Raw genomic sequence first — 26,268 nt, 5'->3', positions numbered from 1 at the left:
ATTCTTGTGTTGTTCTCTGTTGCATCTAATGTGATGGAGTTTAGCAGACCCTAGAAGAAGTATGTTGGAATTGCTCAGCTTGGAGAAGGAAAGGAACTCAAAAGATCAAGAAAGTTCTGGCTACTCCCTAGATGCATGTTATACCATTCATATTTGTCCTGAAAATAAAGGAAAAACAATCATAATGGGGCTTTCCTAAAGAGTCAGTATCTTTAAGAATTTAAGATTCCGGCATCTATTCCATGTTCCCTAAGGAAAATATGGTGCAAAGAACTGCAAAAGTGATGGATCATGCCTGCCAAAGAAGGCACTGGAGAGAATATACCCAGGCTACAGTCAGCCTTCATAATTGGCCTTTGAATATGTTGCATAAGGAAATGTTTAAGTTTCAAAAGAAAATGGAGCAAAAAGAAGTCCAATAGGAATGATAAAAAAAATTCCAGGACTTATAGTAAAAAGAGGCCATGATAAAGGTGAAAAATCCTACCAAAAGCCAAGATGAGCCACCTAAATTCTGGAGTAGAAATATTTGGAGTTTGTAAAAGAAACTCTCTTCTTGGGAGGCAAGTTAAGTTGTGTTAGGAAGGTCAGGGTAAGTTATGTTAGGAGGGAGGCAGATCAAGTTGTATTAGGGAGTTACTGGGTAGGAAACAGAATGAATCATGCATGAGAATGGCTTAAAGATGAGGCTCATTGTTGTTCTGGCACGGGAGGGCGTTTCCTTTGTTAGAAGGCTGCCCCTCTCTCTAGGTTCTGTCTCCTGAGGCTCTCTCAGTGAAAATTGCTGAGAGGTCAAACAGAACTCTATGCTTTCTGAACCACTCAATGCCAATACTGGGCTTAGTTTCCTTTTTTGCCTGGAAACAGATTTCTCATTAAACAGATTGCTCTAATTAGGACTGGTAGAGATACAGAGTGATCAAAGCAGCAAAAACACTGAGGGTCTTTATCTTTTGGGGGACTGAGTGAAACATCTGGCTCCAGGTATTTCAGCAAAATTTAGCCTGGTTTAATTTATGTTTGAATGAAATTCAGACACAACTATCAAGTTTTTTTTTTTAACTTGGTATATTTAATATCGAACTATTTATTATTCTCACTGGTTTTCAGGGTTTTTTTTTCAGCACTTTCTGTTAAAAACCTGAGTTTATTTGTTTCAGAGACAGCAAGTTAAGAAAGAAATTAGGTAAGCTCCCAATTTTTCACAGATTCTTAGGAGAAATTAGTTTGTTTTGAGTATGAGATAGTGGTATGCTAGAGCTAACTCTTACCAGCTGGTAAGAAATGATTGTGCACAAGTCTTCCAAGTCTGCAACATGATGTCATGTGGGTACCTTGAAGTTGGCCACAGTGGGAGAGTTTACACCAAAGAAATCATGAAATGCTACAATCAATGTTTTTCCCCAAGAGACAGAGAAGCCACTTATTAAATGTTTACTAGGATACAACTGATGATAGATAATGGCAGCTAGAAGGGATCAGAAAAATCAATCACTAAATCCTGGAGTAAAATTGAAGTTGCTGATATAAAGACAGCTGAGGCCACTAAATAACCTGAAGAATGTTTAATATAGAAGACTAGTTTTTAAACACCAATAAATACATAAATATATAAATTCAAACAAAACACTGGGTGATAACATAATTATAAAGAAGCAATGGTTATCGTATCCTCATTTATCAGTTTGCAAAACATAGGCAATGATATCATCTTAACTGATTCAATAGAACTTATTATATTGAGAGTTATTATTTTCCATATTTTATATGTGAGAAAACTAAGGCTATTGAATTTAAATGTTGCCCAAGGTCTGATAGCTGTTACATGACAAAAATAAGAGTAGAATTTTTCAGTTGGTTTCGTTGTATTTAGTGCCAGAGAAAGAGCTGTATATCACAATTCAAATTTTTTCCTAGAAGGTAGCTGCTATTATTTAGTACTATTCTTGGCTCATTTTATTTTCTTAGATATGTGTGAGATGAGCTACAGCCCCAAGCTCATTCCTCTTCTACTGCACACGCTCAGCTTCATTGAGGTTCCGCACTGGTTGTCCACCAGATGTTCAATGTTATCTCCCTACTGAAGGTTGTGACAAAACCCCAGAGAGTAAAACGACGGCAATCTGTCAACCAGTCATCATTATATATTTTTTTTCATTTCCATTATTCTCCACCTTATGTCACTGTTTTTAGTGTGTGAATTGCTCATTGTTTATTTCTGCTCATTTCTTTCATCACTATTTTTAATTTTAATGACAGTCAATTGCTGAGAATATTCTTCAGATCAAAGCTACATTTTTCTTCAGTAAAGAGAAAGACAAGGACATATCCATTACTCTGAGAAATCCAGAAGTGCAGGATATTTTGCCATCAACAGCAGAAGTGTGATGGATGCCCCGATTTACATTTCAATCCCATCAGATTGTTGCTGAAAATTATGATGGAGTGGTTATTTACCCACTAAAACTCACAATTTAATTGAAAAAGGTTGAATTTGAATCATCCTGCAAGCAACCAGAATTTTAGTTGAGTATTTAGAATTGTATGTTGAAGTATTACTTCATTTTTCATTCTCTTCTACTTGCCTCCTCTTTCTGAGTCTAAATCAGTGAATCAAAAACTTTGTTAACCAAAATTAAATAGCACTAAGTATGTTAAGTGAAAAATGTGCAAACATGAACATATCAACAAAGATCCTACCTTATGGGAGCTTAGGACTATATCCCAATTACAAATAAAACTCTTCATAAAAAATGTGATAATAAATAAATTAGATATAGGTAAAAATACTATGGGATTACAGAAGAAGGAATGATTAATTTTCAGCAGGAATTTAGAAAGTCTTTACAGAACTAATGATATTTTATCTGGACTTTGAATTATGAAAGCATTTTTTCTATATACATGAATGAAGAAGAGTGTTCTGCGTACTAAGTAAAACATGGCTAAAGTCACAGAGGAAATGAATGTTGGTCTGATAAAATAGTATGCATTGGATATGGTGCACTGGTAGGAGATAAGGATTAAAAATTTAGCAAAGATAAATTGTGAAGAACTCTGAATGCTGAGCTAACTTTTCAGAAATGTATCTAATAGGTGTTACTGGCCCCATTGGAAGTTTTTAATCATTCTTGTTTATGTATGAGCCCCACAAAAGATTGGACTTTAATCTCATTCTGATTTATACTCTGAATATTAAGTAAAAACAGAACACATCCTTGGTTGAGTAACCCTTGAATAAAAATTCTTTATTCAATTAATTTATACCACAAATATTTTTCAGTACTTCCTTTTCGTACCTCAGATTCTGCTAGGTATTGAAGTATAGTGGGGAACAGTACAGACAACATTCGCAACATGACAGGATTATTCTTTGCAACATTTAGAAAAAATTATTCTGAGTATTTATCTGACTATACAGAATAACTTTGGTTTAAATATTCAGGATTTAGGGAAAGTTTGAGGATAAAAAATGATCTTTATGACTGCATGTTCCATTCAACTTGCAGTTGTAGAACCAACTTAATGTTGCTGAGTCCACAAGCAGTATGACTAAGTTTCACAATCCATTGTTTAGTAAAGGTATCGATCATTACCAAAGTATTAGCACACGTAATTGACAATTACTGCATTATTTTTAGAAGTACTTGTTAAAAATAGAATCTTATACTTTGGGTCCTGTACTTGTTAATAATTTAGCTAATTCAACTCTGTAAGTGAGGTAGTATTGTTACCTCTACTTTGTATATCAGAAACCCAAGGTTGTGAGTCATTAAGCAAATTGGCTTCTTTATGATTGGTAGTTTGTGCAAGTAAATTCAAACTCAAGTTAGTCTGGCCCTGGACCAAATCCCACCATTTCATGTATATATTTGTTTGTACCCATTTATTTGTACATTACATAGGGAGCTAAAGAAGTCGTCAAATGAGATGGGAATAGGTCTTTCCAATTGTATTTACCCAAGTACGAGTAATCAAATAATTATTAAATCTACATTAAATACACATTAACCCACCTGAAAAACTTTATTTTATTGTTTCTTTAGGAAATGATAGATAACTTTTGCCAAACCACTCAAGTCTGTTACATGAAACCAAATCTCTGTCTTCTTTTAATAAGAAAACTGTGTCTCAAAAGATTCATAAAATCTTACCCATTTGGTGAAACCTAAGAAATTCCTGTCTGATTAGCATTAAAAAATTAAACTTACTCTCCAATTAAGTGAGACTTTTGCTAATCAATAATATTTCTTTTAAGAGAAAATATATTGATTTTATTACATTGAAAACAACATACCTAACTGAATAATATGGGATGCATCTTCTTAGAAAATACAGAAAAACATGCAACTCCAATATAACTGTTTTGCATTTAGAAAGTGGAATTTTACATGAATATTAGTTTTTAATTAAAAAATTAGTATTCTGATTATATATATATGTATATATATATATTCCATGAATTCATGGACAGATAGATTGATTAAATATTGAAAAGATGAAATTCTAGCAATTAAGCTCTCTGGAGATAGTTTAACATTCCATTATTAACAAATACTTTTTCCAGTAATTTTCATCTTGTGTTATAAATATTGGACTTTTCACAAGACATTAGCTGAAACCTTATTCACAATTGCCTTGTCTGCCTCAGTTCCTTAAGGCTCTGTAAACATTAGAGCAATTTTGCTATTGCTACTTTGGATAGGAACTTGAAAATGGCATTTTGAATGTAGATGCAAATTAAGTATGCCAAGAAAATTCTTACCCATTCACTGCAGACAAGGTTTTTCTTGTGTGGGCATTGCAGCATTAAAAATGAGAAGTGTAAATTTAGACTTGCTGCACTATGATTTGTGATCATTATCAATAAGAACACTAGAAACCTTGGAAATCAAAATAAAAATGTCCCCACTGGGCCCATTACACCAGCTCTTTTTGTTGGCTTTTTCTTGAATTTCTCATCTATTAGCTCATCTGAGATTATATGATAGATCTTCCCAACTAGCAACTGACCTCTTAAGTGGTGATAAATGATAAATTACCAAAAGACAAGCTAAATGTATTGATTTTTAAAAGGTACTATGTTCCTCTCTTTAAAAGGTATTAAAATGTGAATAATACAAAGAATCAGTGGATTCCAGCCCATGAGATGGAGACCTGACATTGGATCTTGATTAGCTGCTAGTAGGTCTTCAGTGAAAGTTGCTTCCTTTTATCCCCAGAGATATCCTTAACCATGAAAATCAGGTTACTTTAATTCCATTTTATGATCATCTTAGGAAAGGACAAAGTATGTTAGTCTCATTGCTGGACTCTTCAGATTCATTCGCATGCATTAACCTTCATGGTATTTGTTGAGTTATTTGACTCTTTGTATATCATGAATAATTTCATTAAACATTAAGAATTTACTCACACTGTATCTTTGTGTATTTTTAAATATTTACAATTTGTAATACCGAATAAATATGTAATAGGCGGGGCAGTGTTTCTTGGTTTTAATATTGCTTAAACCTGTCATGTACTATAACCTTTGGGGCTTATATAATATTCAGCTCCTTAATTCAGCGTCAGAGCTGTTATCATATGTTGATGGGAAAATAACAGCCATGTTGGGGCTCTCCAGTCACTAATAATTCCTATTTTGATTTGATTAGCATATAAATGTTCCTAGATTTATGCAGTGTCAGGGGAAAATGTATTAAAAATACTCTCAGGGTTCTCTCTTTCTCTCATTTTAATCAGGCAAGAGAGAAAGAATCTTGTCATGCATGAAGCCTAACTTGCCTCTTTAAATCCTTGACTTACAGAAGTTTCCAGAAAAAAATTGGCAAAAGATGACATCAAAGGAGACTTTATTTCATAGTATATAAGCAGGAATCATTAATGAAATAGACCTTTTCTTCAGTTTGCCTTTCCCAGGATCCATAATGTAGAAGAGTAGATAAAAGATTCTGCTCAGAGAGACATTTCAAATAAGCTCTAGCCAGATCACCAACAAATGACAAAGCATCCATCTCCTTACAGTAAATCCTAAATAGTGAGAACTCAGTCAACAAAAGTTGTAGAATAGGCTTCTGCACATTTCTCTTTCTCTAATACACTGAAAAGCCAAATACATCTATTTTGTCTTTGGTGCCACATTGTGAGTGTTCAAGTATGTAACCAAATAGAATTTGATGATGCTAGAAAAACATGGTTACAGTTGTAAACACACAACTTCTTAAAAATCTTGGCATTCATTGTATTAGAAGAAAGTGAAAATGGAAAGTAAGAGGCAATGCTAAAAGAAATCATAGATGAGCCTCAAAACTCTGTTAGTATAAAGCTATCAACAGAAGAAAAGCATCTGTGTTCTGTAAGTGGTCACATTAGCTCTCAGCACTGAGCCTTCCCATAAAAGGAAATTTCAAAAGAAAAATTTAACCAAAACACATGAATTGTGAATAATAAAATGTAAATTAGTATCTACCTAGAGGTGAATTGATCTTCTTTCAAATAAATACACTGGATAAAAAATAAAATCCAATTCAGATAAAAAAATAAAAGGCACAAACAAGCATAGACATCAAAATAAGATAAAGTTTAGGCAGATATGCCTTATAAGTGATTTTAAAATTATATTTAGAAAAGAGACAATGAAATTATCTCACCCTTATTTAATAGTTTATTTTTTATTTCTAATCAGCTTTTTTTTAATTGCTTATAATTTTTTAAAATGTTCAAGCTTTGAACATATAGCTAGGATCAAATTTTGGAGATCCAAGAATTTTTAACCCAAACTCTCATTTTGGGCTTTATCTTTCTCAACATCATTTAATATACTTTTAAGACAAAATCCAGACACATATCTGCATATATCAGACAGATACATGTTACCTTCCCATAAAATTATCTTGTTGCTTTTCTTGCTGTGTGGAGCATGTGTTCTTTGAAAACCTTAATGTTGGGCAGTCCTGGTGGCTCAGCAGTTTAGCGCCACCTTCAGCCCAGGGTATGATCCTGGAGACCTGGGATTGGGTCCCACATCAGGCTCCCTCCATGGAGCATGCTTCTCCCTCTGCCTGTCTCTGCCTCTCTCTGTCTCCCTCTGTATCTCTCATGAATAAATAATTAAATAAAATCTTAAAAAAAAAAAAAAAAAAACCTTAATGTTTTGCCAGTAGAACTTCATTATCCTCATAGGCTACTCCCAATTCATTCTTCTTGCCAGTATCATTTTAAAAAGGGGTCTTCTGTACTATTAAGAATAATTGTAAATCTACCCATGAGAATTTTGTTACCTATTCAGTTTTGTTTTGTTTTTAAATTAAAGATATGTTAAGCTACCTACCATTTATGTGAACAGTTGCAATTTGCCTTTGTCAGTCTAACATAAAATCTGTATTTCCTCCCTGGCTATCAATGCTCTAAGTTATCTTGATCACTTTTTCCCAAGGTCCATATCATTTCCATTTCACCCAACTTATTCTTCCATACTATGCATAATTAGGGCTAGAGCCATAATTTTCTTATCAGTTCCTTGCCTTTCTGGAAGATGAAATTGTCAACTAGTATATTAAGAATTTGTCAGGTTAATTAGAGTACAGCCCCTAAACTGAATACCAGACAGGCATTTTACAAATATTTACCATATAAAACTATGAATAAGCCTAATGGCACAATTTTATAATTAACAATAAGGTGCAGGATTTAGTATGCAATATGATTAGAAATTAGTGGGAATTACTAAAGCTATGCATAAGAGAACACCATAGATTCATGAGTCAGTTGTAAGATAAAATACTAAATCCATGCTATAAGTTTTCCTTATATTCTTGAAAAGATAAAGGGGCCTTCAATACGAGAGGCCTAATAGTCTGCTAATATAAGTGGAGATACTATAGTGGTTGCAGTCAGGTCAAAGCAGATCAAAGTATTGTTTATCCACGAAAGAAAAGCAGTTTTAACAATATTTCATGATGTCTGGCAGAAGCTAGGGATACAGCATTGGAACCAGGCCTTATGTGATGAGATTCTCTAGTAAGAAAAGCAGACGATCTTAAAGAACCACCAGTGCAGGCATCCATATGATAATATTCAGTCCTTTCCACAATATTCTTGAACTCAGCTAGGACCACTTGTCCTGCCAGTGGATTTTATTCCATGGTCCGGGTAGACTTCATAAGAGGAAACTGATATTCTTAAAGGTTTGCTTAAGTGCATGCATAAGCTCACAAAGAGGAACCAAAAGATATCTAAAACCAACTGATAAATTGAAAGAGAAAATTATGAGGAAAAATTGTACCCAAGTAAAATGAGTAAAATTAGGGTTGCCTGATTGGCTCAGTGGTTGAGTGTCTGCCTTTGGCTCAGGTCATGATTCTGGGGTTCTAGGATCAAGTCCCACATCAGGCTCCCTGCAGGGTGCTTCTCCCTTTGCCTATATCTCTGCCTCTCAATCTGTGTCTCTCAGGAATAAATAAATAAAATCTTTTAAAAAATAAAATAAAATGAGTAAAACTAAGCATGAGAAGTGATAGATACACAGGGTGATAAGAAAGGGAAGAACATATATAAATCAAGAACAAGTAATCTAAAAATAACCACTTTGATACCTTATAATTAAAAGATACCATAGTTGGTATAATCAACAACATCAAAACCCTGAATATGTGGGTAGAAGGACACAACCACTAAACTTCCATGTTTTTATTAAGTTGATGGAATAGGAATAGCAAATAAAACAAGGAAAATCTCAAGTTACAGTAGCCAAGATGAAAGGATACCACAAAATGAATCAAGTAGGAATAGAGAGATAAAAAATATGAAAAAAGTTAAGGATATACATTTCAATGCCAATGTTAATACATACCCATAAGAAAAGAAGGAAATAGGGCAGCCTGGTGGCTCAGTGGTTTAGCACTGCCTTCAGCCCAGGGCCAGATCCTGGAGACCCAGGATCGAGTCCCGTGTCGGGCTCCCAACATGGAGCCTGTTTCTCCCTCTGCCTGTGCCTGTGCCTCTCTCCCACTCTCTCTGTGGATCTATCATGATTAAATAAATAAAATCTTAAAAAAAAAAAAGAAAAGAAAGAAATAACTGAAAACTGGCAAGAAATGCATCAAGATAGGAGTAGCCTAATTGACAGGGACTTCCAAGTGACATGTGATAAAAAAAAAAAAAAACCCACAGTGGGTACCTGGGTGGCTCAGTCAGTGGTGGTTCCTGGGAATGAGCCCCACATCAGGCTCCCTGCGCTCCCCTTCTCCCTCTGCCTGCCACTTCCCCCAGCCCGCCCCCTCTCCCTCTGCCTGCCACTTCCCCTGTTTGTGTGCACTTGCTCTTTCTCTCTCTCTCTCTGTGTCAAATACATAATAAAATATTTTTAAACATTTTTTAAATTAAAAATTAAAAAATAAAAAGCCACTGATAGCCAAATCACATTTTAAAACCTCAAAGACAAAGAAGAAAATAAAAATAGAAACTAATAAAATTGAAAAGAGAAAATCAAAGAGGAAATAAAAATACTTATAACATATAAAATACATGCAAAAATACATAATATAAAATATATGTAAATATATATAAATATAACTGTATCGATAGTTGAAGTGTTAAAAGAAAAACTTTAAATGTAGACACATTCCCCTAAGTTATTTGATCAAGTATAAGGATACAACAAAATTACTTAAAGGAAGATAAAAATTGACAGATTTTTCCCTGTCTTGAGTTCTCTAATTCTAAGAATTACTAATGTTAGATTCTAGAAAGGAAAACTGTAAGGGAAAAACAAGCTACAGAAAACAATGGTTAAAAAAAATGAGTATAATTTATTTTTAATAAAAGTAGAAATTTTAGGGTTATTTTTTCCATTAAATTCTGTAACTAAAATCCCATGTGATATTAACATGAGATTGGAGTGGGAGAAAAGGGGTGGGGTTGAGATATATGTGGACTATTACCTTGTATGATAAAGGATAAACTTAATTTTTCTTAGGAAGAAAAATAATGTTACATATTTGTACCTTCCTATATGTAAAATTCTGCTTCTAATAATCGTGGGTTAAATAATTTGGATCAGTGTTTTCACTAACGACTATAAAAGCTAGACAAAATATGTTTTTAGACATACATTTAAAGACACAGGGAAACTGTCAAAATAGTGAAAACTTACAGTGCCAAGTAGATAAAGAAAATCTAGCAAGGAGAAACAAGTGTTTGAAGCTATTACTTCTTAAGGTATTGACCAATACTAAACATAGGAAACTGAAAGTCTGAGGGACTGAACAGAAACTTGATGAGTTAAAGGGACTGGGGTCCAAAACTAGAGTTTGGGGCACTGTGGAGTGAGGGGTGGGTCTGTGGGCCTATGTGGTAAGAATGAATATAGAACATATATAATCTCTTTCAGGAATTGGAATCCAGATTAGAAAAAAATGTCTTGGATTTAACTCACATTGACCAGCATTGCTAGCTATCTATAAGATTAAAAAAATAAGAAATACAAATGTTTTGAGATGTCTAGAGGAAGATGTTATCTGATTCTTAAAATTATCCCTTTTTTTCATAAATAATCAAGTGTTTGAGGAGGTGATACAATATCTAAAGCTAGAAGAAATAAAAGACAATAGAGAGAAATGTAGTAATTTAAATAATGGGATTGTTATATATGACTTTAATCATGCTTACTATGTGCAAGAACACAGAATCATAGACTAAGAATTTTTCAGAGAAATTAGGATAAAAAAAGATCAAAGTAAGTATCTTAAAAAACACAAGTAACTAAAAATGGGAACTAAATGATGGGGTAAGTGAGAAATTAGATGCAACAGAAGAGAGAATTAGTGAAGTGGTTGATAGATGAGCTATACATATCCAAAATAAAGCACAGAAATGAAATAAATAAATAAAAACATTGTAATACTGCATAAGATTACAATGTAAAGGTATAGCATATACTCAATTTCAGTATGAGAAGAAAGGAGAGAAAGCAGAAGCAACATTTGAAGACAAAATGTCTGAGAATTCTTGAAAGTGAAAACAACTTCCAACCATGAATTAAATAAGTACTACAAACCTCAAGAGAAATAAATAGAATAAACATATATAATAAAATTGCCATAATCCAAACACAAAAAGAAAATACTAAATGGAAGTGGAGGGTCAACCATAAAAATTACAGTAGTAAGATTTATAGTTGATTTAGCAAAATAAAAAGAGAAATGAGGTATTAGAATGATAAAATGTTAAAAACAGTAATGATAAAAATACTAACATCAAGTATATGACAGCAAAATATAAACTGTTGTGAAAATTGAATTCTTATTTTAGAAAAAAAAATATCTAAAATCAGTAGTCCATACTTCCACCTTAAGAGACTAGAGAATGTAGGACAAGATAAACAAAGGAAATAGAAAGAAAGAAGGGAGAAGACAAAATGAAACAGAAACCAATAAAACGGATAGGAGAAAATCAATAAAGAAAATGTATGACACCCCAAAACTTGTTTTTTTGTAAGATCATCAAAATTAAGACATCTATTGCCGGGTTGATCAGGACAAAATGAGACTAGACATGGATTACCAATATTAACAAATAAAGAGAGAACAGCATTCCTGATCCCACAAACATTAAAGGATAATGAGAGAATAGTGCCACAATATTATAAACATAATTTGACAACTTAGATCACATGAGCTACTTTTTTGAAAGGCAAACTATGAAATCTCTCTCAAGAAGAGATAACTAACCTTATATTCTCTATGTCTTTTTACAAAATTGAATTTGCAGCTAAAATATTAAAAAATAAAAGATCCAGATAGAGTCAGTGATGAAGTTCTTTCAAATATTTGAGGGTGAAATAGTACCAATTCTAAATAATCTATTCCAGAAAATTGGAGAAGGAAACTCTCTATTCAGATGAGCAGATGAATGAGTATTCAAATTGGTACATCCATTTAGTAGACTATTACTCAGCAATAAAACAGAACAAATTATTGATTCATACAGAAACAGATAAATCATAAATGCATTTTTCACAGTGAATGAAACCAGAATCAAAAGACTATATATTGTGTAATTCCACTTATATGTCATTATGAAACAGAAAGAACTTCTAATGGCTAAAGCAACAATAATTTGAACAACATAAATAAAGCACTGGATGATAACAAATATACATCAACATATACTTATATAAATTGATGATTGAATAATAATTGAATAAATAATAATTATTATGTGACAACCTTCCTCCAAGAAGAATTTCAATAAATAAATGTATAAGGAATGAGAGAAATAGAAAATATCATTAGAACATCACAGTAATAATTACTTCAGGCAAGATCCACTGATTAAAGCTAAAATTTGTAAGTGTAACTTGAAGGGGAGTTAGGAAATTTGCATATCTTTAAAGTAATTTCCTATGATATGTATTAATAACTGAGGTAGTTTATCTGTGTTCACAAATTATTTGATATTCCTCCCTTCAAAACCTGGAGCTTAATTTAGTTCTCTGTCTTGTACTGTGAGCTGGACTTAGCATCTCATTTGCAAAGAATAGAGTATGGAAAGAAAAATTAGTTATGTTATAATGGAGCAATCTAGCAGATGCCACCAAAACCAAGTGATCAAGATTAAAATCACCAGGAAAAAGCCATTTTGATATATATTTCCAGATATGATGCAGTTAGAAAGGCTCTTCACTTCTCAGATATATTTCACAAAAATCCATAGCCCCAATCTAATCAAGATAAAACATCAGACAAAGCCAAATGTAAGGGCATTCTGCAAAATAACATGACCAGTAAGTATTCTTTGTAAGTATTCAAATTCATGACAAATAGGGAAATACAAAGAAACTGTCACCGATTCAAGGGGATTGAAGAAACATGATAATTAAATGCTATGTGATATTCTACACTGGATCCTGTAACCAAAAAAAAAAAAAGAGGATGTTAGTGGAAAAACTGATGAAATATACATAAAGCTGCTTATTACTGATAGGCATTCTCATGTTCCTTAGTAATATAGTCTTCAATTTTTATTTATTTACATTGTTGACCAGGTGAAGATTACATTTCCAATCTCTTTGCAGTTTTATCTGATCATGTGACTATGTATTTTTCAATGAGGTTTGAGGAGAAGTAGTGTATGTAACTTCAAGGAAATTCCATAAAGTGAAGAGACACACCCATCCACTTCCTCCCACTGTCTACTACCAGGAACAGGACTCTTCCAGAACCATGAAGTTGGAGACCAAATCAAAGGGATGACTGAGCAGAGATCTCGAAAGCTCCTGGATTCCTTCTACTACAGGGAACTCCTAGTCCCCCAGATTACTTTCTTTTTAAAAGAAATATCTCTCTTGTTTAAGCCACGCTTTTTCATTTCTTTTTTCTTGAATCTAAAATTAACCCTAAATGATACATGTCACTTTATAATTGTTTTATGTTTTTCTTTTTCCTCCTTAACAATACTATAAGCTCAAATGACTATTCTACTCTCTCAGAGAGGAAAATAACTCAGTAGCCAATCTGTAGTAATAATTAATAAAAACTCATTAGCTTGATTGACTAATCATCATTCTACTCCCAAAATACCTAAGCACAAGATTCCAAAGTGTGTCAGAGTTGCAAAATAACCCTCTGGGCAAGTTTGTAAATCATTTAAGGGTTACATTTTTCTGTGAAGTTTCACTGTACTGCCCTTTAGTACAAGTATGAATCTCCCTCCTTCTCAAGGTATTTCAAATCCTTAGCATAGCAAATATTTAACTTTATAATGAGTTCACTGTTAGGAACTGAAATGGCTATTTGTGTCTCTGTTCATATATTGATACGGCGGCATTTATTGATTTGTATGCTGTGCTTATCACTATGACATTAATCCTTATTAACAGTAATGCAGCTTTCCATAAGTCTAATTAAGATTCACCAGGATAAAAATAAGATTGGGACAATTCTTATTTTTGCTTAAATCAGCTTGTCCATTCCGATTTGTTGGACATTCCCTATTCATCTGTTGGAACTGTTGCTTTTCATTAACTCCACAAAGTAATGTATCGTTTTGATAGAATGGTGCCTGAGAAAATCAGATGGTGTTTTAAAAATTCATTTATGAGAATAAAGAAAAATGAGCATATGAAGAGAATCAAATAGTATTATTAATGTAATTAATAATAATAACTACCTTTGAGAATTTTTCTCCATACCTGGGAATTATGTTAGCTCTAAATCTAGCTGCTTGGTTACTAAATGGAAAGAACTGTAGATTTTATATCTGGGTGTGTGGGGTTGGGGGTTTTACTGTGATGGTGTATCTCTTAGTTACATGATGTGATTTATTTATTTTTTTTTTACATGATGATGGAAATAGAAATGGGCTTATTAGGCTTGCAATTTACATTTGATCAATTCACCAGATGTGGGTTCCTTCTCATTCACCAGTAGTGATAGAGTTTTGAAATAATTTATTTTCCCGTGAATTTAAACTTCTAAGTATGTAATCTATGCTACAAAATATAACATTACACAGTAAGAATACTTGTGGAGACCATCAAGACTCTCTTTGGCTCTCAGTAATATTTAATTTAAACCAGTTCTACTCATAATAGTTGCACAGAGAATTCTGGAGAGAAAAGTTGAACTGTCCCCAAACCAAATTATGCCTTCTGAACATTAGGACACCACCACCATTGCATTTGGTCAACAATAATAATAAGAAATTCCTACTCATAAAGGGGATAAGCAATGCTGAATTTTCAAGTAAGATTTTTTCTCAAGGTAAATTGCATTTATGAAGCAAGATACAAATACTTCTGAAATACCTGGAATAACACCCAGATTTCTTTCATTTAATTTATTTAAAATTTTTATGTATATAAACATATATATATATATATATGAACATGTATATGTATATGAATAGTAGCAAGTCATGTATACTATCTGGAACTTCAATTTATTATATTGAGCAATAAATCATATCGATCTTTCTGTATAATTATATGGGAAGGTGCTTCATTCTTAGGAAATACATAGAATTCCATTATGTGAATATAACTATGTGATGTGATTCTAATCTTCTGCTATGATCAACAGTGTGCAAAGGACATTCATTTTATTCTTACATAAATTTTATATCTTATAAATTACATATTATAACAAGGTATCTATAGGATAATTTAATAGAATTACATTTGCTAGGTCAAACTGCATGCATCTTTTTCTTTTTTAAAATTTGTTTGAATGTTGTCAAATTGCATTATATAAAGAATACCAATTTATACTCTACCAACAATTTATAAGAATACTCATTTTCAAAAAAAAAAAAAAAAGAAAGAATACTCATTTTCTGGTCATCTCACCAACATTGAGTAATAAGGCATTTTGTTGTTTTCCAGCTGGGTAGATTATGAATAGTATATCATTGTTATAATGTGAATTTGAACTGATTCATCTGCCCTTTTTTTTAATGGTTTGTTGGACTTTTACCTACTGAATTTAAAAAAAATCTCTTTAGTGCTTACTTCAGCAGCATATATACTAAAGAAATCTCTTTATATATTAAGAAAATTAACCCCTTTGCAGTGAATTGGAAATATTTTTATAATTTGTTTTATTTCTTTATATATGATTTATTCACAAAATTTAGATTTTTTTTTTCAAAATTTAGATTTTAATGTAAATGAATTTGATCAGCATTTCCTTTTATGGCTTCTGGAGAGATAGTACTTTCAAATTTCTTCCACATCTCAAAGACACAGTAAAAAAGCTGTTATGTTTTTCTAATACTTTTATGTTTGTATATTTAAATTTTTAATCATTTAGGCTTTATCTTGGTATTACCTTGAAATAGAAATCAAGCTTACTATTTTTCAGATGACTAGTCAATTATCTCAGAACCATATATTGAATAATCTATTTTCCTAGTAATTTGAGATGCCATCTTTACTGTACACCAAATACTAATGTAAAAGCTAGTACATAAGAAATTTACTATGGGCCAGGCCAACCCTTAACATTATCTGTATAATAGCTCATTTTATCCTCAGAATCATCCCATCCTAAATTTCTGTGTATGTGGTGATATGCTGAACGTGGTTTGTATTGGTTCCCAAAAGCAAATTATTAAATTTCTAAGATTTATAAAGCCAATTTATAAACAAAGTCATTATTAAAAATAAATTATATTGGCCTAAAGTTTAACAAGTAACTAAAAAATAAGTAAAAATGAAAATAATAAATATTAAAAATTCATCTCTTTCTAATTATTTTAGTATTATTAATGCTTTTGAGGTTATTTACATCAATAGAAGATAGGAATTATAATGTGCTACTACACATCTCTTTCCAGTTCTGTGTTCGGTAACATCATATTTATAGCTTGGAATTTGCCATGGTGGGAATTTTTACTTACATAAAAATTGTCACATGCTAAAAATCAAGACATTTTTTTCTCCTCTCTGAACCTGTTGTTAAACATTTGCCAGTACACATTTGTAATTATTTATACATGCATGATTATGTCCTTACAGGTATGTATATGCTATGTATACATGTGCTTATATATATGTATATATTGTATTTGTATATGAATTTATGTGTGTGCATGATTGTATATTTCTAGGTGTTCCCATTTCTTTCTCTGTCTGCCTAGTCTACTAATACCAATCAATTTTAATTATAAGATGTTTCAATATTATGACAGTCACAAATCATTTTCTCTACATATTTTTCCTGGCTATGAGTGCTTTTAATTTTTCTGTATTATTTTTCTTTTACTTTTTCTAGTTTTTCTGATAATTAATGTGCTATATTTTTAATTAGGATTAAATTATTATAAAGTTAAATTTATAGATTATTTAGGGAGATTGCCATGTTTAGGAAACTGAATCCAGGAAGCTACCAGAGCACCAGTATCTATCTTCATTGACTGATACCTTCTTTTGCTTTACTAGGAAGCTTTCCAGACTCTTTGCTTTTCTTTTGTAGTCTTTTTTTTTTTTTTTGAAGATTTTATTTATTCATGAGAGGTACAGAGAGAGAGAGAGAGGCAGAGACACAGGCAGAGGGAGAAGCAGGCTCCATGTAGGGAGCCTGACGTGGGATCTCCAGGATCACACCCTGGGCTGCAGGCGGTGCTAAACTGCTGAGCCACCAGGCTGCCCCATCTTCTGTATTCTTTTTAAATCATGTTGGTGTTATCTGTTCCTTAAAGAAAGATTGGTTAAATTATTAACCAATTTAAAGATTGGTTAAATTAAAGATTGGTTCCTTAAAGATTTGGTTAAATTTTCCTTTTGAAATGTAAGTCTGTTTTCCTTGTTTTGTTTTGTTTTTAAGGAGTTGGTAATGGGGATAGTAAATTTCTTGGCTGTTTTTCCTTCTCTCTGGCAAGTGGTCTGTTTAGATTTTATTTTGGGTGTTCAGCTTTAATAATTTTATATTCTTCCTGAAAATAATCCATTTTATTCATATTCTTAGCAGATTTGAGCAAAGTAGTCTATTGTACAGCCAATCAGTACCCTGCCTCTATTCCTCAACACTTCTCTAGTCATCATTTGCATCTCTTTGCATTAAGCTTTGTCTAAGCTGTGTAATGCAGCCTATAAATGCCTAGAAATTAATAGCTGCTGGGAGCACCATTTAAACAATGATTGACAGGTGTCAGAGTGTATATATTTCAGTTCCCTCACCCCATGTGTGAAGTAAATCTGAAGCTTGGGCTTTAAATTCTTTCCCAGATTAAGGTCTAGTTACCACCCCACATTGATAGCTGTCTGAATGACAGTTCTTTATAGAATGTTTTCTCTTTGCTTTTTCTCTATGCTACTAATGTTGTGAACCTCTCAAATAAACTACTTGCACTAGAAACCTTCTCTGAGGATCTCCTGGGTAAACTTAAACTAACACATGGATTAATTTTTCTTATCTTGGTTTCTGTGTCTCTGATTATTTCCTTTAATTTATGTTTATTTTGTTAATACATTAGCCTTCGGTCTCTGATCTTCATTATTCTATCAAAACATTTATCTTAATGTTCTCAACTGAAGAACTCCCTCCCTCAGAAGGCTTTGAAAATTTGTAGGACTTCTTGTCACAATAACTATTGGAGGTGATATTTTCTTCTTAATGCCAGTAATGCTAAATGTTCTTCATTTAGCATCACAAAACCTCATAGAACAAATGACCTCTTGCCCAAAACACCAATAGTAAGTCTGTTGAGAGGTCTGAATTATTAGGGCTTCTAAAGACCAAAATGATATTGATTTTCTGTTTTCTAATTCTGTGTTAATTTTTTTCTGTTTACATGAGATTTTTTTTCTATTTATAACATAAAATTAGATTCATAAGACTTTATATAATAAATGCTTAATTTTTTTTTATTTTAGTATAGTTGACACAAAATGTCATATTAGTTTCAGGTGTACAACATGGTTATTCAACAAGGTTTGTTTTTTTTTTTCCAGCAAGTTTATATGCTATGCTGTGCTCACCACAAGTATAGCCACCATGTGTCACCATACAATGCTATTACAATATCACTGACTATATATTCTTTATGCTGTGTGTGCCTTTTACTCCCATGACTTATTTATTCCATACTGGGAGCCTGCATCTCCTGCTTCCCTTCACCCTTTTGCTTATTCTCCAACCCACCTCCCTTCTGTCAACCATCAGGTTTTTTTTTGTATTTATAGATCTGATTCTGGTTTCTATTTATTCATTTGTGGGGGGTTTTTTAGATTCGCTATTGAATGAAATTGTATGGTATTTGTCTTTCCCAGTGTGACTTATTTTACTTAGCATAATATACTCTAGGTCCATCCATGTTGTCTCAAATGGCACAACCTTTTCCTTTTTTATAGCTGTGTAATATTCCTGTCTGTGCATATACATTAACATATTAATGGACATCAATTGCTTCCATATCTTGGCTACTGTAAATAATGCTGCAGTAGACATATGGGTGCATATATCTTTTTGAATTAATGTTTTCCTTTTCTTTGGGTAAATATCTAATAGAATTATTGATTCAGATAGTATTTCTATTTTTAATATTTTGAGGAACTTCCATACTGTTTTCCACAGTGGCTATACCAATTGACATTCCCACCAACAGTGTATTAGTGTTCATTCCTTTTTCTCCTTGTTTTCACCAACGCTTGTTATTTCTTTCTTTTTGTTTATAGCCATGCTCACAGGTGTAAGGTAGTATCTTATTGTGATTTGATTTGCATTTCCCGTATTATTAGCGCCTATTTGCCATCTGTATGTCTTCTTTGGAAAAATGTATTCAGGTCCTATGCCCATTTTTTAATCAGGTTTCTTTTTGGTATTGAGTTATATGAGTTTGTTATATATTTTTGATACTAACCCCTTATAGGAAATATCATTTACAAATATCTTATATTCAGTAGTTTGCCTTTTATTTTGTTGTTGGTTTCCTTCACTTGCAAAAGCTTTTTATTTTGATATGGTTCCAATAATTTATTTTTGCTTTTGCTTCCCTTGCCTTAGGAGATAAGTCTAGAAAAACATTGCTATGTTCAGTGTCAGAGAAATTATTGCCTATGTTCTCTTCTAGACTTGATATAGTTTCAAGTCTCACATTTAGGTCTTTAATCCATTACAAATTTATTTTTGTGTATGATGTTAGAAAGTGGCCCAATTTTATTCTTTTACAGTAGCATTCCTACACCTTTTATTGAGGATACTGTTTTTCTCCATTGTATATTCTTGCCTCCTTCATCATAGATTAATGATGATATAAGCATAGATTTATTTCTGGGCTCTCTATTTTATTCCATTGATCTATGGAATATATTTACTTTTGGTTGTTCTTGTTTTGTGTTTTTTTTTTTTTTTTGCCAATACCATACTGTTTTGCCAATACCATACTTTTTTTTTTTATTACTTCGTAATATATCTTGAAATCTAAAATTGTGATACTTCCAGTTTTGTTCTTCTTTCATATGGTTGCTTCGGCTATTTGAGGTCTTTTGTGGTTCAATACAAATGGACCAATTGTTTTACTTTTGTGAAAAATTCATAGTATTTTGATAGGGATTGCATAGAATCTGTAGATTGCTTTGGGTAGTATGGACATTTTAACAATATTAATTATTTCAATCCATGAGCATGGACTGTCTTTTCATTTGTTTGTGTCATCCTCAATTTCTTTCATCAGTGTTTCATAAAGTTTTCAGAGTGCAGGTCTTTCATCTTCTTGCTTAAATTTGTTCCAGATATTTTATTCTTTTTGGTAAAATTGTGAATTTGATTGTTTTCTTAATTTCTCTTTCTGCTACTCTGTTAGTGTATAGACATGTTACTGATTTCTGGGTATTGATATTGTGTCCTACAACTTTACTGAATTCATTTATTACTTCTAGTAGTTGTTTTGTTTGTTTGTTTAGTGGAGTCTTTAGGATTTTCAATGTATAGTATGTCATCTGCAAATAGTGACATTTTAACTTCTTCCTTACCAATATGGAGGGCACTAATTTTTTTTTTTTTTTTTTTTTGGTCTGATTGCTGTAGCTAGGACTTTCCAGTACTATGTTGAATAAAAGTAGCAAGAGTAGACATCCTTGTTTTATTTCTGACCTTAGAAGAAAATCTCTTCATTTTTCACCATCAAGTATAATGATAGTTGTGTATTTTTCATATATGGCTTTTATTTTGTTGAAATATGTTCCCTTTAAATCCACTTTGATAAGAGGTTTTATTTTTTTATCATAAATGGATGTTGAATTTAGTCAAATACTTTTTCTGCATCTATTGAGATGATTGTAGGATTTTTATCCTTAACTTTTTAATCTTTTGCAGTGTCACATTGATTGGTTTACAAATACTGAACCCTCCTTGCATCCTGGGAATAAATCTCACTTAATCATGGTGTATGATCTTTTATTGGAATATTGAATGCAGTTTGTTAATATTTTACTGAGGATTTTTGTATTTATGTTTATTGTTGATATTGACCTATAGTTTTCTCTTTTGTGGTGTTTTTGTCAGAGTTGTTTATCAGGATAATGCTGGCCTCATAGAACGACTTTGGGAGCTTCCCTTCTTCTCCTATTATTTGGAATAGTATTCTATATTCCTCTTCTTGAGGAGAATAGGTATTGATTCTTCTTTCAATGTTTGGTAGAATTCACCTGTGAGTCTGTCTGATCCTTGGTAGTTTTTTAAAATTTCATTACTAGTAATTGGTCTGTTCTGATTTTCTAATTATTCTCCATTCAGTTTTGAAAGACTGTATATTTCTAGGATTTTACACCTTTCTTCTAGGTTTTCCAACTTCTTGGAATATAATTCTTTGTAGTATTCTCTCATAATCTTTTGTATTTCTGTAATGTCAAATGTTTCTTCTCTCTCATTTTTTGAAGTTTTATTTGGGTCCTTTCTCTTTTTCCCTTTATGGAGGAAGAGTTTATTCAAGAGTTTATTCTCTTTATCTTTTCAAAGAACCAGCTCTTGTTTTATCTCTAGATCATTTGCTTCAGGTCTGATCTGTACTATTCTCTTTTTCCCACTCGCTTGGGTTTTGTTTATTCTTCTTTCATCATGTAGGTGTAGGATTAGATTATGTACTCAAACTTTTTCTTGTTTCTTGAAGTAGGTCTGTATCACTATATATTTGCCTCTTAAAACTGCTTTTCTTGTGTCCCCAAAACTTTGAACCATTCTGTTTGCATTTTCATTTGTCTCTATCTTATTCTTTTTAAATATCTTTGATTGTTTTATGGATCCACTGGTTGTTTAGGAGCATGTTGTTTAGCCTCCATATATTTGTATTTTTCCAGTTTGTTCCTTGTGATTGATGCCTAGTTTCAGACTACTGTGGTTGAAAAAGATACATAGCATAATTCAATCTTCCTAAATTAATAAGGCTTGTTTGTGGCCTAATGTGATCTATTCTGGAAAATGTTTCATGTGCACTTCAAAAGAATGTGTATTGTTTTTGGATGGAATGTTATGTTATCTGGTTAATGTGTCATTAAAAGACACTGTAGCCTTATTGACTTTCTGCCTATATGATCTTTCCATGGATGCAAGCAGATTAATACCCCACTTTAAGTTAATTTTTATTAAAATATTCGTCACCATACATATTTATTAGCTGTTTCCTATAGGTTCTGCTATTTAATATGTTTGTTTTTCTTATTTTCTAACTGGTATGAAATTAATTTTTTTTATTTCTTGATTCCCTTGAGGGAATTTTTAAGATTTTTTTTAAAAAAACATTCTGATATGGTATACATTTTTGTTGTTGTTGTTGTTTGTTATTAACTGCTGGCTTTATTGAGCTCTAATTATAGCATAAGCTCTGTATTATTTCTATTTTTGAGAACTTCCAAAGTTTTCCCTATGGTTTAATATGAGTCAGTTTTTCACTATTATGTTAATACTTGTATTTTCTGATTTTAAAGAAGTGCTGTTCAAGATAATTACACCTACCATATTAATATGTTATTTTGATTTTATATCATTCTTTGATCTTATTTTATTATCTTTTGAGAATTGCGAGGTGAACTAAATTATCTAATGTGTTTTTGTCTCTATATATTGCTTTATGAATTTTGATACTATGTTATTTCTTATACAGATCATCATAACTGATCAATCTTATTTGTGTACTGTACTCTTGTCATTGTAAAGCATACTCCATCTTTTTATAACATTATTTTTATCTAAATTCTATTTCCCTGATAGAATGATTATGTTCACTACTTTCATTTTCATTTGTGAGTAGCCTTTTGCCCATGATTTTGTCTTTTAACATTTCCAAAGTCCTAAGATTTGCAGAATCTCTTGAATTCATAACTTCTAAGAATTATACTCTATAATCAGTTGTAACAATCATTTTTTATGGTAAAACTTAGGACATTTCTATTTAATGATGTGCCACGGATATTTAATCATAATTTTTTGTATTTTTTCTTTCTACTTTTACTAATTATTTGGTGTGCAGATGTGTTCTGCACCTTTTTAGTAACTAGTTGTCTATGTTTCCTTTATTTTTTTGAGTATGTTTGCGCTTATTCTGATAAATTTCAATGTTTGAATTTTGATCCTCTATTCCTACTTTCTGTTCCACTACCCAATTTTATTTGATTATAGTATTTCTTATGGTTTTCTTTATATCTTCCAATATATCTATCTATAATTGTCATGTCATTTTTTGACCCTCATATTTCATATCCTTACTTTTTTAAAGTTTGTGTTACACAACTTCACATTTATGAAAGGTCTATATGGTGCTTATTTTCGCTAACCAAATGAAATCCTAAAAGTATTTCTCCTTTTATGAAATAAAGAAAAAAAGCAAAACAAGTGTTTGGCATTTATTTTGCAGCAAGCTGTTATAGAGGCAGCTCACATCTTAACCAGCAAGAGTGGCCACACTAAGCTCTGTTCCTCAAGAACAGTCAGCATCTCAGCATCAAGCTTCCAGACCTTGAATTGTGTCTGTGAGCATGTATGTTTTATCTTGATTGATTTGATGCATCCATTAACAAAATATGTCCTAAAATATCAGAAAAGCCTAATAGAGGTTATTTTTTAGGTCTGGGAATGCTCAAGACTTTTTCCATATAAATTAATGGTAATTGCTTCTTCTCTTCATGCCATTTTGGCTTATAAAAAGTTTCTTGGGAAAATTCTACTGTCAGTGAGGGAAACTTGTACTATCTTTTTGTTTTTTAATCTTCTCTTCCTATTACTCATTTTTAAAATTTATATTCTGTTGATATTAAAATTGTATACTATACTGTACAACGATCATTCCCACTCTTGTGTTAGTCTTTGCTTTTTACATTAATTAGAGTTCAATACTCAGCCCTAGCCCTCTTGCCATTGTTTCTATTATTACTTGGCTGGTTCACCTTTATACTCAGGTAGTTTATTCAGGAAGTATTTGTTCCAATTATATTGAATCTTAAATATGCTTATCTTTTGCCTTTAAATTATTTTTTTTCAAAGGGAAACATTATTTATTTGCCACAAAATCTTTTGTTGCATTCCCCTGTGAGGGTGGCAAGAGATCTTGAGTCTGCCAGCCCACTTCACTTTTTCTTGGGCTCCTTACAAGCCACCACGTACCTCTGGGCCACATTGAGGGGAGGGGAGTAACCATCTACATAGGAGGTATCTTCAAACAGGACTGAATAGTCATCCTGGGGCCATTATGGAGGTCTGTGGATCAGGGCACAGTAGAAGCAGGTGGTCTGGGGATACAGGGCCAGCATGAGCTGCTCCTGTATCTTTGTTTATGTATAAATTTTGGATTATTATTTTTTTCTTCTAAAGAATTTCTAGACTTTGCTCCATTATTTTATAGGGATGAATATTATTATCTGATAACAAGCCTTTGTTTTGTCTTTATCTTCTGTCAGGATTTTCAAAGAACTTTTCTTTACCCCTGAATCCAGGATTTTGTGAAGATGTGATTTGTTAGTTAACTATTCTGTGTCATTAATTTCTAGGATATGTTATGTCTTTCAGTCTGTTAATTCAAGTGTTTTTATTGTTTTAAATTTCTGAGAAAAAGCTACTGAGATGTATTTTAAAATATTTTTTATTTTAAAATATTTAATTGCATTTTTTTGACAAATGCCAAAATGACAATAAAATTGAAAAGGTAGTTCAATTATCAGCCATCTACATTTTAGTTACATTCACCAGTTATTAAGTTTTGCCACATTTGTGATCCTTCTCTTTCTCTTTCTTCTTGCTGAATTATTTAAAAATAAATCACAAGATCATTTATCCCGATACTTTATTATGTTGTTTAAGTCCAAATATAATTTTCTACATAACCATACTAACATTGTTGTACGTAAGACATTCAAAGTTATCCACAAATTGTAATATATTTTTTATATTCATATTTCTTCAATTATACAAAAAATGCCATTTATACCTATATAGCTCTTTTTGATCTGGAACCCATTCAAGGTCTATGTATTTATATTTGGTTGTCAAGTTTCTTTATGTTTCTTTAATCTCAACTAGTACCCCAGTAGTTTTTGTTTTTGTTTTATTAAAACATTGCTATTTTTTGAAGAATTCTGACAAAATGTTCTAACTTTTAACTTCTCTGAAATGAGTGTTTCTTCATTCTGACATCTAGGTTAATTTTTTTTTGTTTTAAGATTTTATTTATTCAGAGAGAGAGAGAGAGACAGAAAGACAGAGACAGAGACATAGAGGGAGAAGCAGGCTCTCTGCAGGAGCCCGATGTGGGACATGATCCTGGACCCTGGGATCAGGCCCTGAGTCAAGGCAGATGCTTAACCACTGAGCCACCCAGGCATCTCAAGGTTAAATATTTTTAAAACAAAATCCTCATAGATGTGATGTACTTCCTATTTTATCACATTAGAAGGCCTGTAATTTCCTTTCTTTTTTCCTGCTACAGATCACACCTAAATTGATTACTTTTTAAAAGTAGCATCTGTCAGAGATCCCCAGGGTAATAATACCATTGTTCTTTGTAATTTAAAAGGAATCTGTGGAGTTATATTTTGAGACTGTGTTAAAGTGTTCTTCCCAAATAACCAATGGTTTTTAGTGGTTTTAGTGTCTATTAATATGTCAGGACCGAAAGAATTAATTTTATGGGTAGAGAGAGGGTAAGTGTCATACAGTGATTTCTCTAATTTTGTCATTTGTTTTACATTTACTAACTTTTGAAAATCAGAACTCTCCTTCATTTTTTCATTTTTAATCTTTTTTTCTCTTTGAGTAGCATATGTTCAATTTACATATATGGTTTCAGATAGATTTAGTGTGTTTATGAGCATTACCATCATTATTATTATTATTATTATTTTAGATTTTATCTATTTATTCATGAGAGACACAGACTGAGAGAGGCAGAGACACAGGCAGAGGGAGAAGCAGGCTCCATGCAGGGAGCCTGACATGGGACTCGATCCCGGGTCTCCAGGATCACACCCTAGGCCGAAGGCAGGCGCTAAACTGCTGAGCCACCTTGGTTGCCCCATCATTATTATTTTTAAATGCTTCAAATTGTCACAGATATAGAAAGTGTCTTTTGATATGTCTCCATTAGTTTCTGATCACTTTCTTGCTTTCTGACATTTCCAGCCTTTACATAGAAGCAGACATTTCTCAAATAAGACCTAGTTTCTTTTCTTTCTTTTTTTTTAAAATGTATTTATTCATGAGAGACACAGATAGAGGCAGAGACTTAGGCAGACGGAGAGGCAGGCTACCTCCGGGGAGCCTGATGTGGGACTTGATCCCAGGA

This window comes from Vulpes vulpes, chromosome 13 (genome assembly GCF_048418805.1).
Source record: "Vulpes vulpes isolate BD-2025 chromosome 13, VulVul3, whole genome shotgun sequence".
Lineage (NCBI taxonomy): Eukaryota > Metazoa > Chordata > Mammalia > Carnivora > Canidae > Vulpes > Vulpes vulpes.
This window is presented reverse-complemented; position numbering follows the sequence as displayed.